Genomic DNA, 16,152 nt, shown 5'->3' on the forward strand with positions numbered 1-16,152 from the left:
ATGGGCACCCGATCGCCTACATGAGCAAGCCGCTCGGCCCCAAGAACCGTGGTCTTTCCACATATGAAAAAGAATGCATGGCCATTCTCATGGCTGTCGAGCAATGGCGCCCTTACCTGCACAACGACGAATTCATCATCCGTACAAATCAAAGAAGCCTCGTGCACCTCGATGATCAACACTTGTCCACCCCGTGGCAGCAGAAGGCGTTCACCAAGCTGCTCGGGATGCGCTATAAAATCTGCTACCGCTCCGGATCTTCTAACACTGCTGTTGATGTGCTCTCGCGCCGCACCCCTGATGAGCTCGTTGTGGCAGTGTCTGTCTGCACCCCAGCTTGGCTGGACGACATCGTGGTGAGCTACAGCACAAATCCACAAGTTCAGAAGATCTTGGAAGACTTGTCCAAACGACCGGACCCAAAAGGGCGTTTCTCCACGCGCGATGGCCTGCTCTACTTCCGCGATCGGCTATGGCTGGGCGGCTCTCCCGCCCTGCAACAACGGATGCTCCATGCCTTCCATGACAACACCATGGGCGGCCACTCCGGCGTGCCAGTCACTTATCGCCGTCTCCGTCGCCTATTCGCCTGGCCCAAGATGAAAGAACACACTCGTCAGTACATCCAGTCCTGCTCAGTCTGCCAGCAAGCAAAACCAGAGTGCGTTCGGTACCCGGGACTTCTCGAGCCCCTGCCGGTGCTAGACCGCGCCTAGAAGGTGGTCACCATGGATTTCATCGACGGTCTTCCTCCTTCAGGCAAGTACAACTGCATCCTCGTCGTTGTCGACAAATTCACCCGCTACAGTCATTTCCTCTCTCTGAGCCACCCATTCACGGCGGCCAAGGTCGCGCATGCCTACCTGGAGAACATTTATAAACTCCATGGGCTCCCAGAGGCGATCGTATCGGACAGAGACCCAGTTTTCACGAGCAAGTTCTGGCAAGAGTTGTTCAAGATCATCGGATCCGAGCTCAACATGAGTACACCGTACCACCCTCAGACCGACGGGCAGTCAGAACGCGTCAACCAGTGCCTGGAGATATACTTACGATGTTTCACGCATGCCTGTCCAAGCAAATGGCACCAGTACCTCGCACTCGCAGAATTCTGGTACAACTCTTCCTTTCATTCTTCCTTGGGCACCTCACCTTTTGTTGCACTATATGGGCATGAACCACGTCATTGGGGCATCGAGGCGGCCTCCACTTGCTCCATTCCCTCACTCAAGGACTGGCTCGAGGAGCGCAAGCACATGCCGCAGGTGCTGGCCGAGCACCTCCACCGGGCGCGCAACATCATGAAGGCGCAGGCTGACAAGAAGCGTACTGATCGCTCCTTCGTCGTCGGGGATGCGGTCTTCGTCAAGCTTCAACCCTACGTGCAAATGACGGTGGCACGTCCCGCAAACCACAAGCTCTCCTTCCGCTACTTCGGACCCTTCAAGATCATCCGCGTCGTCAACCCCGTCTCATACGAACTGGAGCTTCCCGTCGGTGCCAAGGTCCACCCCGTCTTCCACGTCTCTCAGCTGCGACGAGCACTCTCCAACAACACGACGGTGGAAGACAAGCTGCCCACTCCACCGGAGGAACCACTGTCGCCGGTGGAGATCATCGACACACGCTGGCGCAACACCCCCCCAAGGCCGGCGTGAGCAAGTACTCGTGCGCTGGTCTGACCCGTCCATCCTCGACGCCACCTGGGAAGACGCCAAGTCCATGCGCGAGCACTTTCCGGCTCTGCTGGCTTGGGGGCAAGCCAACTCTCAAGGAGGAGGGGATGTCAGCGCACGTACAGCCAAGGCAGTCGAAGGCTTCACACCGAGACGTGTAAACGACCGACCCAAGAGGATCGTGCAGGCCAACAGAAGATTCGTCGGGCCAGAATGGGCCCGTTGAGCCCGCTCGCCTGACGGCTCGCTACTTAACCCCCAGGCTACGAAGGAATCGGCATCCAGGCTGGATCAGGAACGAACGGCGGCTTCCTTCTTCTCCCCACCTACCTACCTTCCTCTTCCTCAAGAACAGAGAGACCCGATTTGTAATTCGAATTCAGACTTGTAATCGAGAGCTAGTAGTAGATTGACCTGGTACCTAACATTTGTACTAAAGTTAGTACAAAGTTGGGTCATCTATTTTGGAACGAAGGGAGTAGGTAGTAGCAGCAGCACTGCATGATGCATGTGCCCAGTGGGCTGAGAATCAAGTCGTAACAATACAGATAGGTCTGATGCTTGGGTTGCTGTCTGTTAGACAAACTAGGGTTTGGAACAATGCTTGATACCCTTGGTGGGTACGGCTGTCATATATTTATAAGAGGGAATCATACAAATACAGGTTATGTTACAACACGTATATATGCTATATACTTAGTCTAACACCCTCCCTCAATCTTAACTATGTCCTGAAACACTCAGAAGGTTAAGATTGCGTCGACAACCCTCAAAAGAAGGCAAGGGCAAGGGTTTAGTGAAGATATCAGCAAGTTGATCCTTAGAAGAAACAAACTTGATCTGAAGAAGGTTCTGAGCAACACGTTCCCTCACAAAGTGATAGTCAACTTCGATGTGCTTCGTTCGGGCATGAAATACTGGATTGGATGAAAGATATGTGGCACCAATGTTATCACACCAAAGGACAGGCGGCTGAGTCGGAGAGACCCTCAACTCCCGAAGCAATGACTGCACCCACATGATCTCAGCTGTGGCATTAGCAATTGCTTTGTACTCAGCTTCAGTACTACTCTGAGACACTGTAGCTTGCTTACGAGCTTGCCAGGCGATCAAGTTAGGTCCAAAGAACACAACATGTCCCCCCTGTGGATCGCCGATCATCAGGACTACCAGCCCAATCGGCATTAGAAAATGCTGAGATCAAGCCAGAAGATGCAGGCTGAAGATGAAGACCATATGAACCAGTGTGACGAACATAGCGCAAGATGCGCTTAACGGCCGACCAGTGAGAGTCACATGGTGCATGAAGATACTGGCACACACGGTTAACAACAAATGATATGTATGGTCGAGTAATGAGCAAGTACTGCAGCCCACCAACAATGCTGCGGTACTCAGTGGCATCCGCAGAGGAGAGCAAGTCACCATTAAAAGCTGTCAGTTTGTCTGTGGCAGACATGGGAGTCATAGCAGCCTTACACTGCAGCATACCAGCACGGCGTAGGAGATCCTGAGAGTACTTCTTCTGAGTAAGAGTCAAGCCACCATCAGAACGAAGCACCTCCAGACCCAAAAAATAATGCAGTCTCCCAAGATCCTTAACAGCAAACTCAGCACCAAGAAAGGACACAAGCCGATCCGTAGCAGCAGCGGACGAACTGACAAGTATGATATCATCAACATAGACCAGAATGTACATAGTCACCTCAGGCCGCTGAAGAATAAACAAAGATGTGTCTGCTGTAGAAGGCACAAACCCATGCGCATGAAGAGCATCGCCAAGACGTGCATGCCACGCACGAGGGGCCTGCTTCAGACCATAGAGAGCCTTGACAAGGCGACATAAGTGATGTGGCCGAGCAGGATCAACAAAACCTGGTGGCTGACGCATGTAATCCTCTTCTTCCAGAACTCCGTGAAGAAAGGCATTCTGAACGTCAAGTTGTCGAAGCGACCATCCTCGAGTAACAGCCAAGGAAAGACGAACACGAATCGTAGTTGGTTTAATAACAGGACTGAATGTGTCTTCATAATCAATGCCATACCGTTGTTTGAATCCCTTGGCAAGCAGGCGTGCCTTGTACCTCTCAATGGAGCCATCAGCATGTTTCTTCACTTTGAAAACCCATTTAGAATCAATGATATTGACACTAGATGGAGGTGCAACCAGACACCAAGTGTTGTTTCTTTGGAGAGCATGGATCTCCTGCTCCATAGCAGCACGCCAATGAGGAATGCCAAGCGCTGCCTGGAAATGTCGTGGTTCAGTCGTAGGATCGGCTTCAGCATGAGCAACACAGGCCGCAAGCCATGCGACAGTACCGTCAGTGTGCTTCTTCGGTTGGGAGATGCCACTTTTGCTGCGAGTATGAGGACGCAGGACGGCCGACGGAGGCGCCAGTGGAGCAGCCACCACACGGGAGCCACTGTCCAACAACGACGAAGAATACACGCCGTCAGGCGAGTCAATGATCGCAGCCGGTGAGGCAGTCACTATCGTACCCGAGCCTGGAGTAGTTGGTGAAGACAGGCCGGGCATGGTTGGTGATGACGGGCCAGGCAACGAGGACGAACCCGAGGCACCAGCTGGCGAGGCCGCCGGCCCAAGTGACAGGGTCGCGGGGTCAGCCGACCCAGGCGACCGCACTGACGCCAGCCCAGGCGATGTGGGCGTCGCGGGGTCCGTCGCTACGGGGGTCATCAGCCCAGGCGACCGCAAGGCCGCTGGACCAGGCGACGTGGGCGCCCCATCGAGGCCACATGCATGTGGCATGCACGTATGATCAACGGGTTCAGCCGGCGCGGCGACAGCTGGCACAGTCGAGGCTGCATCATCATCATCATCAAGAAGCTCAAGTCGAGCACCCCGTACAGTACCTGCACCATGGTTAGACAACAACAGAGGAGAATATGCAACATCTACAAATTGACCAGGCAAAACTGGAAAAGAGTGCAACTCGGTGATGGGAGTATCGGTGGGAGATGTGAGCGTGGAAAAAGGGAAGACAGTCTCATCGAACACAACATCACGAGAAATGTAAACACGATTTGTTGGAAGGTGGAGACACTTGTAACCTTTGTGGAAAGGACTGTACCCAAGGAACACACATTTTTTGGATCGATACTCAAGTTTATGCTTATTATACAGACGGAGATGCGGCCAACACGCACAACCGAACACTTCAAGGAAGGAGTAGTCTGGAGTTTCATGAAGCAACACTTCTAGAAGAGACTTCATGTGAAGAAGTCGTGTGGGAATCCTGTTTATCAAAAACAAGTAGTAACAAAAGCATCACTCCAGAACCGAAATGGGACAGAGGCATGTGCAAGAAGTGTTAGGCCAATTTCAACTATATGATGATGCTTGCGCTCAGCTGCACCGTTCTGCTGATGTGTATGAGGACAGGACACATGGTGAGAGATGCCAAGCTTCTGAAAGAAGGTGTTAAGATTACGGTATTTACCCCCCCCCCAGTCGAACTGGACATGACTGATTTGGCGCTTAAGCAACCGCTCAACATGTGCTTGAAATTGCATAAAGACATGAAACACATCAGATTTGCGCTTCATGAGATAAATCCAAGTAAAGCCACTGAAAGCATCGATGAAACTGACATAATAGTTGTGACCACTAACAGAAGTTTGGGCATAGCCCCACACATCCGAAAACACAAGTTCGAGAGGAGCCTTAACAACACGACTCGATACAGAAAAAGGCAACTGATGACTCTTGCCTTGTTGACAGGCATCACACACTAGAAACTCCTTATTACTAGACTCAACTGGAAGACGATGACGATGCAACACATGGCGCACAATGGGAGTGGCAGGATGACCAAGGCGAGAATGCCACTGTGACGACGACACCCGAACACCACTGAAAACTTGAGATACTCGTGGCACATCAAGCGCTCGTGGTACATCAAGCGCATATAAGCCGTCGCGAGCTCGACCACTAAGAAGAACGGCCCTCGTGGCCCGGTCCTTAACAAAAAAATGAAAATTGTGAAACTCAACAAACACATTGTTGTCATAAGTCAATTTAGGAACCGAGAGTAAATTATGTGTGACTGAAGGAACACGAAGGACATCAAGGAGACGCAAAGTTTTAGTGGTACGCGAAAGAAGAGATGCCTGACCAACATGTGAGATGGGCATACCTGATCCATTGGCAGTGCGAACCTGATCATGACTAGTGTAGGGCTGGCGAGTGGCCAACTTGTCAAGCTGGCTCGTCAGGTGATCTATTGCGCCTGTGTCCATGTACCAGGCGGGATCCACAGAATATGAAGGAGTGAACCCAGGGTCCTGTGTGGCGAGAGCAGCTTGCTTCTCGTTACCCTTCCCATTGTTCCCAATGCCAAGGAAGTCACGTTTAAACCGACGATGGCACCGAGATGCCAAGTGTCCCTCAATGCCGCAAAGCTGACACTCCACCCCACCGCCACACGCCTCGCAGTGGAGCCGCTTGAGGCCGGCCGTTGGAGGAGCTGAAGCGGACGGACGAGGCTGGTTGCCGGAGGACGGAGGCGGTTTCTGCTTAGCACCACGGGCACCCCCGCGGAGAGCAGCGTTCGCAGACGGGCCCTCCGTGTAGACTCCAACAGAGCGGTGAGCAGCGAGCCGCTGCTTCATGCTGAGGAGGCGGGCGTAGAGGTCACGAGGCGGCATCAGCATGTCACGTCCGTTGACGTTTTCAACAAGAGAGTCATAGTCCTCATCAAGGCCATTGAGAATAAATGAAGTAAACTCCTCGTCATGGAGGGGCTTCCCAATTGAGGACAGTGTGTCAGCCAAGCTTTTGACTTTGTTGAAGAAGGCCGTAATGGAGAGATCATGTTTCTTGACCTCATCCAGCTGGTTATGAATGGCAGAAGAACGGGCCAGCGACTGCGAGGAGAAGCTGGAATCGAGGGTATCCCATGCATCCCTCGACGTCGCGGCAAAGACCACCATGCCAGCCACGGAAGGAGTGAGAGAGGACTGAATAGCACCCAGAATAGCCTGATCCTGCGCAATCCACCGATGATGAGTAGGGTTGGGCACCATGACGGAGCCACCAGTGGCCGAGGGCACCGGAACAGTGGCCGGGGGACACGGCAGCGTACCGTCGGCATACCCCTCAAGATAGTGACTACGCATCAGCGGCAACACCTAAGCGCGCCACAGGAGGTAGTTGTCAGCAGAGAGCTTCACCGTCACTAGATGAGAGAAGTGGAACGGTCCTGGTTCAGCCACCGGTGTGGAGAGCTGCGAGTCGTACGTCGGAGGAGCACTATACGGGGTCAGCGCATCGGCCGATGGAGACGCACAGTAGGGTTGGTGATGACCGTGGAACGCCGGAGGAGGTACACCGTAGGGCTGCAGCGGCGCGACGTACTGCACAGGGGCAGCGTAGGGCGCGCCATACAGCGCCTCATAAGGCCCCGCGGAGGACGAGGCATACGGCACCGGTGCAGTGTACGACGGCGGCAGATAGGGGCCGCCGTAGGGCACCTGGACGTGGGCACCAGGGAGACCCGGAGCCCGGCGGCGCAACACGCAGCTGGTTTCCATCAGAAGGCAGCGGCGCAACATACGGATAAGCCCCGCTGGAAGATTCCACGGATGGATCGCGCGACATCTGCACGCGATCGAAGGAGACGGAGCGCTGGCGATCGGGATGCAAGGGCGCATCGCGCGCAATCGCGGGTGCGGGCGATTGAGGAGCGGGCGGGCGCGAAGCACTCGACCGGGCCCAGGCGAGCGGCGCAGAAGCCATGAACGGCGAGTCCATCGCTAGGGTTGACGGAGGTGGCACGGCGGCGACAGAGGAAGCGGAAGCACAGCGCGGATCGAACGTGTCGTCTGATACCATATTAGACAAAGTAGGGTTTGGAACAATGCTCGATACCCTTGGTGGGTACAGCTGTCATATATTTATAAGAGGGAACCGTACAAATACAGGTTATGTTACAACACGTATATATGCTATATACTTAGTCTAACACTGTCAGTCAGAGCAACTCCAATGGGCCGACCCAAACGAACGGCGATTTCGTCCGCTTTTTGTCCGTTTGGGTTGGCCAGGCGGACACAGAATTCCCTTCCGCGTTTGGGTCGGCTCGTGCGTCCAACACTCGCCAGACCCATTTTGACGGCGCCAACAAAAAAAAACTGTGCATGCATATTTAAAATAAAAACATCTTAATTAAACATTAAAGCCGGCCAGGATGGCCGGCGAGAGTCCATGCGTCCACATAGCATTAAATAAAACTAAAAAACTAAACTACGAGGTGGCACGCTACCCTAGGCGGCGGCGGCGGCGTCGTCCTCGGGGTCGGTGAGGTCGATGAGCGTCGGCGCGGAGCCAGCCCAGGGGAACGCCGTGTTCCAGGCAGCGGCGATGTAGGCCGCGGGCAACTGTTCCGGCGCAGGCAGTGCGGGTAGCTGTTCCGGCGCGGGGGGCTGTGCGGCCGCCTGTGCAGCCGCTGCCTGGCGCGCCTCCTCCTCAGCCTCGCACGCCTCCTCCTCGAGGTCGCGCTCGAGCATCTCCTCGTACTCGCCGCGACGGCGCTCCTCGGCCAGCCGGCGCCCGCACCACATCTCGAGGTACGCCTGCTCCTGCGCCGGGGTCGCCCCTAGCCAAACCGGGGGCGCGGACACCCACTCGCGCAGCACTCCCGTTCAGGAGTAGCGCTCGATGGGCTCCGGCTTGGGCTCCGGGTCGGTCTTGACGCTGCGTCGGGGAGGGGACGACGGGGCCACCGGCGGCACCACGCAATCGCCGGTCGCGGAGAGGGCAAGGGCCTGCGCCATGGCCGCCTCGTACCGAGCCTCCTCTTCCTGCACCGCCTTCACCCTGCGCCGCTCGTCCTCCTCGCTCTCACGGTAGACCACCGCAAGGGCCGCCTGGTAGGCGTCCTCCGCCGCCTGGTCCTCCTCGCGGACGATGAGCGGGGGCGGCGACATGCTGCGGTCGACCTCGCGCACGCCGCGTCGCCTCGCCTCCTTGTGCTTGAAGGTGAACCACCTCTACCAGTTCGGCGAGTCGGTGGCGTAGGCGGCGTTTTGGCGCTACTCCGGCGTCAGCAGCGCCCGCTCGCGCTGCACCTCCTGCGCGTGTGCCCTAGCCGTCCGCGGCGCCGCCGGCACTGGGATCCTATCTGGATCCAGATGCCAGTTGTGTGGCAGGGTCACGTCGGGGTACGGCAGCGGCACACGGTGCTGCCAGTGCCAGTCCGCTTGGTGCACTGACACGTTCACGCGCACCCTCTGCCGGCGAGCCGGCGCCGGCGGAGGCGGTAGGAACTCGGAGGGGAAAGGGACGGCAGGGCACCTTGGCCTTGCCGCTGCTGCCGGCGCCGGAGAAGAGCCCCATTTGGCTAGGGTTGGCTAGGGTTTGCCGGCGACGGGGGAGCGAGCTTGCCTAGATGTGGACGGCGAGTTTGGATGAGGACGACCCCGCTGCAAGGTCGACTTAAAAAAGGGCGACTGCCGTCGCTGATGCGTGGGCCCGTGGTCATAAATTAAGCTGACCGCATGGCCAGGGGGTAGTTGAACGACCGCCAGGTGGGGACGCTGTGGATAGCGAGAAGACGTGCGTGGCGTCCGTTCGGCGTCCTGGCCGATACATTTGGAGCGCAAATTTGGGCCGCAAATGTGTCGGTGCGAACGCGAAGCGAACGTGATTTAGGTTTGGGTCGACGCGTTGGGCCGCCTCTTTTGTCTACGTCGACCCAAACGAACGGCGGCATGTTGGTGGCATGTTGGCTCTTCCGCATCTTTGAGTGGCTCCCCGCCTTGTCTGCTGGTTGGCGGCCGGCCGGTGGTGGGCGTCCGACACGGTCTGGGCGTAGGGGAGATAGTGGTCTCCCCTCCGGCAGTGGCCCGAGGCAGTGGGCGGCGGAGTCGATGGTTTCCTTCAAGCGGTCTGGGCCTTCATGTCCACGGCAATTGTCGGCGTAGGGTGGCTTCGGCCCTGCTGTTCTGTCTGCACAAGATCTCCGGTGGCTTGATCGTTGTTTCTCTTAGATGCTCTGTTCGCTGCTGCTCCGGTCGTAGTGAATTTGGCATGTATTTTTCAGGTTTTGATCAAGTCTTTGCCTTTGTAATTCAGCACCATTGTATCCTAGCCGGTTGATGGCTTCATTAATTTGAAGTCGAGCCTTCGTGCCTTTTCTCTAAAAAAACGAACGGCGACAGATGAAATGGATCGTCCCATTGAAGTTGCTCTCGTCGCAGGGTCACGTGGATGTGGCGAGGGCAGCGTGCCCCAGTGGCGGAGTCGATCGCCGGCCTGGATGGCGGATGGGAGTGGTTCGCCCCGTGTGCCCCGACTCCCATGGCTCCATCGATATGGCTCCGTCACGCCATGAGATCTTGTATAAATCATTTCTACTCCTCGCGACCTCGCTCCCGCCTGGGATCAATCTCGAAATTTTTGAAGAAACGTACTGCCCATGAGATCAATTGCATCGACACATGCGTGCTATGGAACCTAATTTTTTTAATTGCTATATAAGTGAAGTATCCTGATTATGGTGACTCTTGCCTGTACTAAAAGAATTGTAGTCACCCTAGTCAATATATGATGTGTCTACGCATGAAACAATTTATTGTTGTAAGTCGGCTATGATTGACACTTATGATCTAGTGTAGCAAATGTTAGAGCATCCACAGCCGGACTTGCAAATCATGCCCCTCAAACGCCCGCGGGCGCGCCCGTGCGCATCCGCGGACACTGACTGGACACGCCTCGTATGTTGGCTTCCACGCCCGCGTCCCTCATATTCGAAACCTCAAAACCATTGAACGCCACGTATAAAGTATAAAACACGATCAATTGCATCACCGGACAAAACCACATGGTTCATCGAAGGTTCATCGGCGGACGGTGCAAATTCGTAAAACGGGGAAGGGCGGAGAAAATCATCATTTCCTTGCCGGCCCCTTCCCCTTCTAGCCATCGGCACGGCTGTGCCCCTCCTCCATGTAGGCGTCGGCGTGCGGAGGTGTGTCGTCGTCAGAGCTGGAGCCGTCTGTCAGGTCGGAGGAGCCGGAGCTGCACCTTTTGCCCGACAGCGTATCGCATGCTGGGCCGTCTCCTTATTTGCCTCGCGCTTCGACAACTCTATGGCAAGCCGGAGCATCTTGGCATTCTTGTGGCGGAGGCGCCACGCATCCGTCTCCGCCGCTGTGAGAGAGTGGCAGAGGACCGACACGAGGAGCGCGGCCTCGGGATTGATCGGCGCGCGCGCGGACAACGCCTCCCCTGCCGTTGCCCTTTCCATCGAATGGGTTCGAAGGGGATCGAAAGTGGAGTGGACAGAGAGGAGGCTGAAGTGGAGTTCGGATTGACTACAATCTAGGATTTTTTTGGATGGAGATTTTGTGGGCCACGCGTGGGCCAGGCTTGGCCAAGGCGACGTGGCGCACGCGCCCGGGTCGCCTCATATCCGCCCCATATTTGGGCTTGATATGAGGGACGCCGAACAATCCAGGCGTTTGAGGATGGTTTAAAGCCCCCGTCTGGGTCCGTTTTTCACGACCGATCAGTAACCGCACCGTCTGCCCGGGCATTTGGGAGCGGTTTGGGATGCCCGGCTGTAGACGCTCTTAGTAGCACAAAATAGGCCCAACACACATGTTTGATTCTTAGTAATAGACCATATGTACTCTTTGTAATTCAGAAATTTTAAAAAAATTGGTAATGAAGAAATGTGTTAGGATATAACACCTACCAAATCTGAAGAAAGAGAGATAGTCTACACATACTTGTGTTCCTTGATTACAAGACGATGTCTACTGAAAACAGGATTAACCACTAAGTTGCGCGAATTTCTTTATGAATCGTTAGTTTAACTTGATGATCAATTTTATGGTATTATAATGATGTCGCAAAAGATTATATTAAAGGCATTCAGAAGTTTCCTTCCCGGTAGACGATTTCAACTTAGACCAGAGTGAATAAAAAAAATATGTATATTGAGTATTATGTTGATCTTTATATTAAGGGGCCCAAATTTTAGTTTCGCACCAGGCCCCCAAAATCTCAAGACCAACCCTTCCCGCCAGTCCCCTGACCCCTGCCACTCGCTCATCCCTCTATACTCCTCCGGTGATCCCCGATACTCCCCTAGTCGGCCTTGGCGTGAAGATGAGTTGTGCCGGCAGCTTGAGCATGAGTGGGACAAGGGCGATCATGATCCCTGCGGCAGAAGAAGCAACTCCTAGTGGGATGGCCGCGCCCACTTCCCTTCGCTCTGCGGCGGTCACCTTGGTGTCACTCCTCGTTGTGGCCTCGTCCCTGCGATGGGAGGAAGGGGGTTGGAACACCAACCCTAACCGCCCAAATATTGCTCTTTGGAATAATTGCTGCCACCTCCTTACAAGTCGTCTCGGAGGCAACCAGCACAGGGGAAGAAGACAATTGTTACAAGTGTGGCTTACCAGGCCGCTACCAGGATGTGTTTGGTTCGGCGCGTCGAGCATCTGATCGAAGGTGACTTGGGCTGCCATTGCTTCCCGCCGGTTCGCTGGTGCCCGTTGATGCCCTGATCAGTCGGCTGCTCCTCCTAGACGGCTGGGACTTGCCGACTGCTGCAGCAGTTGTCCGGCTGCTCGCCCTTCCGCTTGTTGTTGTCGTTCTGCTGCCGCCACGAGGAGCCAGAGCCATCGTCTCCAGCTGGCCAGGGGTTAGCCGGCTGGTCCTAGATTGCCTTGCCGACTACGTCGAGCCAGATCTGCGCTCGCATCGCGGAGTCGGACATAGCGTACTTGTCTGTTGTGGCCATGAGATCTGCCATGGTCGTCGGCTTCGAGCGCATGAGCTTGTGCTTGAGCATGGTGCTGTCTCGGCACCCTTCAGTGAAGTACTGGATCGCTTGTACCTCGTGAACTCCTTCGTAGGAGTTGCATGATGCGGCTTGAACTACGTCGGCATTTCCCCAAAGAGGAAGGGATGATGCAACACAACTACGGTAGGTATTTCCCTCAGTAATGAGACCAAGGTTATCGAACCAGTAGGAGAACCACGAACACCACGTAAACAGCTCCTGCACACAAAGAACAAATACTTGCAACCCGACGTAAGAGAGGGGTTGTCAATCCCTCATGGGTAAAAAGATAGGTAAAATTGTACTAGATTGGATAAATAGATCCCGCGAGAACGCGAAGTCAAATAAATGATAATAAATTGCAGCAAGGTATTTTTGTAATTTTGGATTAATAGATCTAAAAATATAAGCAAATAAAAATAGATCGCGAAGGCAAATATAATAAAGAAGAGACTCGGGGTCCGTAGATTTCACTAGTGGCTTCTGTCGAGAAAAATAGCATGCTGTGGGTAAATAAATTATTGTTGGGCAATTGATAGAACTTCAAATATTCATGAAGATATCCAGGCAATGATCATTTTATAGGCATCATGTCCAAGATTAGTAGACCGACTCCTGCCTGCATCTACTACTATTACTCCACACATCGACCGCTATCCAGCATGCATCTAGTGTATTAACTTCATGGAGAAACGAAGTAATGCAATAAGAACGATGACATGATGTGATCTATTTATGTAGAAATAGACCCCATCTTGTTACCTTTAATAGGAACGATACATACGTGTCGGTTCCCCTTCTGTCACTAGGATGAAGCACCGTAAGATCAAACCCATCACAAAGCACCTCTTCCCATGGCAAGAAAAATCGATCTAGTTGGCTTAACTAAACCAAAGATTTGAAGAAGAAATACGAGGCTATAAGTAATCATGCATATAAGAGATCAAAGAAGACTCAAATAAACTTCATGGATAAAAACATAGATCTGATCATAAACTCAAAGTTCATCGGATCCCAACAAACACACCGCAAAAAGCGTTACATCAAATAGATCTCCAAGATACCATTGTATTGAGAATCAAAAGAGAGAGAGGAATCCATCTAGCTACTAACTACGGACCCGTAGGTTTACAATGAACTATTCACGCATCATCGAAGAGGCACCAATGAGGATGATGACCCCTCCATGATGGTGTCTAGATTGGATCTGGTGGTTTTGGAACTTGCGGCGGCTGGAATTGATTTTCGTCGACTCCCCTAGGGTTTCTGAAATATTGGTGTATTTATAGAGCAAAGAGGCAGTTCGGGAGGCCACCGAGGTGGGCACAACCCACCTGGGCACGCCTGGCCTCCCAGGCGCGCTCTGGTGGGTTGTGCTCCCCTTGGAGCACCCCTCAGGTACTTCCTTGGCCCATCTGGTCTCTTCTAGTCCAGAAAAAAATTCACAAAAAGTTTCGCTGCATTTGGACTCCGTTTAATATTGATTTCCCGTGATGTAAAAAACAAGCAGAAAACAGCAACCGACATTGGGCACTATGTCAATAGGTTAGTTCCAAAAACTAATATAAAGTTGCTGTAAAATGATTGTAAAACATCCAAGAATGATAATATAATGGCATGGAACAATACAAATTATAGATACGTTGGAGACGTATCAGCATCCCCAAGCTTAATTCCTGCTCGTCCTCGAGTAGGTAAATGATAAAAACAAATTTTTTGATGTGGAATGCTGCCTAACATGTTCATCACATATTCTTTTCTTTGTAGCATGGACATTTGGACTTTTATATGGTTCAAAGCAATAGTCTAGTTTTGAAATGACTTTAATACTCAACCATATCAACAAGCAACCATGTCTTTCAAAATATCAACGCTAAAGCAAGTTATCCCTAGCCCATTATGCTCATTCATTGATCCATTCATGAAACACACTCGCCTATTAGCTACACCCAATGCTCAAGTACAATCATAGTGCCCCTTAGTTGGTGCTTTATAAGAGAAGATAGAGAATCAAAATAAAATAAAAATTGCATAAAGTAAAAGAAAGGCCCTTCGCGGAGGGAAGTAGGGATTTGTAGAGGTGCCAGAGCTCAAAGAGAAAAAGATAGAGATAAAAACATTTTGGGTGGCATGTTTTTCCTGTCAACAAAAACGATCGAGTAGTTCCCAATACTTTCCATGCTAGATATATCATAGGCGGTTCCCAAACAGAAAATAAAATTTATTCCTTTTTCCACCATACTTTCACTTTCCATGGCTAACCATATCCACAGGTGCCTTCCATACCAACACTTTCCAAGGAATTTATTATTTGACAACATAAAGTAAATTCATTTTTCATTTTAGGACGGGCATCCCTAATACCTTTGTCGTACTCTCATGCAATGACAAGTGAATAAACACTCATCTTGAGAATAACATATCTAGCATGTAAATATATCAGCCACCCCCTATAGTTTCATGAGCGGTACAAGCACACAAAAGAAAAATTTATTTTGAAAATTAGAGATGGCACATACAAATTTGCTTAGAACAGCAAAAGAATACCACATATAGGTAGGTGTAGTGGACTCATGTGGCAAAAACTGGTTTAAAGGATTTCGGATGCACAAGTAGTGATCATACTTAGTGCAAATGAAGGCTAGCAAAAGATTGAGAAGCATCGAACCAAGAAACGAAAAATCTCATAAGCGAGCATTAAGCATAAATAACACTGAATAATGAACCACAAGTAGTATGTAATTTCATTGCATAACTATTTACTTTCGTGCTTGGATAGGGAATCACAAACCTTAACACCAATATTCTTACTAAAGCATAATTATTCATCAACATGACTCACATATCACTATCATCATATCTCAAAACTATTACAAAGAATCAAGTTTATTTTGTCCAATGATCTTCATCAAAGTTTTTATTATATCCTCCTGGGATATCTATCACTTTGGAACTAGTTTCATATGTTGCTTTTGATAAACTCACACAAATATAAGTGAAGAACATGAGCATCATATTTCTTTCTCTCAAAATAATTTAAGTGAAGCAAGAGAGAATTTCTAACAATTTACTAACTCTCAAATAAATCTAAGTGAAGCATGAGAGCATTTCTTCAAAAATACTAAAGCACACCATGCTCACAAAGATATAAGTGAAGCACTAGAGCAATTCCATAGCTCATAAAGATTTAAGTGAAACATAGAGAGCAATTCTAACAAGTCATAGCATAATTTTGGCTCTCTCAAATAGGTGTGTATAGCAAGGATTCATGACACAAAATAAAAATCAAAACAAGCAAAGACTCATATCATACAAGACACTCCAAGCAAAACTCATAATATGTGATGAATAAATATATAGTTCCAAGTAAAATACCGATGGTTGTTAGAAGAAAGAGGGAATGGCACTCGGGGGCATCCCCAAGCTTAGTTGCTTGATACTTCTTTAATATTATTTTGGGGTGTCTCGAGCATTCCCAAGCTTAGCCTTTTTCTAATCCTTATTCCTTCATCCATCGTAATATCACCCAAAACTTGAAAACTTCAATCACACAAAACTCAACAAAACCTTCTTGAGATCCATTAGTATAGGAAAACAAATCACGACTATAGGTACTATTGCAAACCCATTCATATTTTATTTTTGCATTATATCTACTA

This window comes from Triticum aestivum, chromosome 3B (assembly GCF_018294505.1).
Source record: "Triticum aestivum cultivar Chinese Spring chromosome 3B, IWGSC CS RefSeq v2.1, whole genome shotgun sequence".
NCBI classification, from domain to species: domain Eukaryota; kingdom Viridiplantae; phylum Streptophyta; class Magnoliopsida; order Poales; family Poaceae; genus Triticum; species Triticum aestivum.